Here is a 1,629-nt window from a genome sequence, read left to right as displayed (position 1 = left end):
TGGGGATGGACTTATGTGAGTCTTGGTAGGAGTTTAGGATGTTTGTGTGAGGTATGGACTGATTTGGGTCTATACCTTGGACTAACCGGTCAAAAGTATAGACCGGTTAAATGGACTAAACACCCACTTTTGCACCTCCCGGAAATCGAATTTGGGATCCTAAATTACAAGTCGAAAGCATAGTCACTGCTATCGAGACAAAAAGGTTATCGGGCCTGTCCGGGAGTTGAACCCGGGCCTCTCGCATCCTAAGCGAGAATCATACCACTAGACTAACAGGCCTATATATATAAATATATTGGATCATGTATATCTTCCAAAAAGAGTCAATGACGCTCCAGAAAACATTTAAGCAAGGCATAATTTCCTTTTGTTTTGCAATGTATGCCTCACCGTCCCTCCAAGGACAGGGATAAATCACTTGCATTCTCGGTCATTAAAGCGATAAATGAATACATAAGGGGAATATCGTAGTTCGTCTGCCTTCTCGAGCAAAATAATTAACACACCCTTTGTAGAAATGGTAAGAAGAAAACATCGGAAATGTACAAAATCAGAGCACAAATCTCCAAGAAAATTGAAGAGGGAAATACCTCTAGTGCTATTCGAGTCCTCACCAGTGACGATAAAATTGCTGCTAGAAGCTCTGCCACAGCACGAGCCCAGCAAGGCAAGCACCCACCCAAAGCCCCACGAGACGACAACATCGTACCCCCACCAGCCGGGACCAGTTAACTGTTGGACCCATAAACTGTTGGTGAATCTGAGGCAGTGCCTGGGGAGCCTTACAGCTGGGTGGAGAGCGTCTCGGATTCGTAATCCTGACGTTCCGGGTTCGATCACCGGTGGAGGCGGAGACAAATGGGCAAAATGTTTCTTTCACCCCTGATGCCCCTGTTACCTAGTAGTAAATAGGTACTTGGGAGTTAGTCAGCTGCTACGGGCTGCTTCCTGGGTGGGGTGTAACAAAAAGGAGGCCTGGTCGAGGACCGGGCCGCGGGGACGCTAATCCCAGAAATCAGCTCAAGATAACCTCAAAATCTACAAAGCAGCAAACCGTCAATCAGCATATACAACATCGCATATTTTCTACGTTGTGGGCACACACTTAGGTGGGATCGATCACTATGATTGCTATAATTCCGCTTCACCAACACTATACTCGCCAATTCGTCCGACCTGGCTTACCGTCCCACGGTATTGTACTGATGTTGCCCAACGACTTATGCTTTCCTTAACTGATCAAACGCAATAGGAGCTCACTATATACTTGATCACTGCATTTGTGGGGACTCCTGTGACAGTTTCTTGTCTCTGTAACACTTCAATATCTCGAGATAACTGACGTTAGTTTGCTGATGCCCTACGGACACGTTTGTCTCCCACGACACTCCTCTCACGACGATGAGACAGTAGTGAGTGTTTCTGAGAGTACCTGTGGGAGCCGAGCGGACAGCACGCTGGACTTGTGATCCTGTGGTCCTGGGTTCGATCCCAGGCGCCGGCGAGAAACAATGGGCAGAGTTTCTTTCACCCTATGCCCCTGTTACCTAGCAGTAAAATAGGTACCTGGGTGTTAATCAGCTGTCACGGGCTGCTTCCTGGGGGTGGAGGCCTGGTCGAGGACCG

General features: G+C 48.0%; 1 non-coding gene across 1 annotated transcript; it reads right to left on the bottom strand.

The window, feature by feature from the left end:
* Positions 1-211: 211 nt before the first annotated feature.
* Positions 212-282, bottom strand: TRNAP-AGG (transfer RNA proline (anticodon AGG)). The gene has a single exon. It is a non-coding gene; the product is annotated as a tRNA-Pro (tRNA).
* Between the last annotated feature and the right edge of the window lie 1,347 nt (positions 283-1,629).

Source organism: Procambarus clarkii, chromosome 52 (assembly GCF_040958095.1).
Source record: "Procambarus clarkii isolate CNS0578487 chromosome 52, FALCON_Pclarkii_2.0, whole genome shotgun sequence".
NCBI lineage: Eukaryota > Metazoa > Arthropoda > Malacostraca > Decapoda > Cambaridae > Procambarus > Procambarus clarkii.
This window is presented reverse-complemented; position numbering and strand designations above follow the sequence as displayed.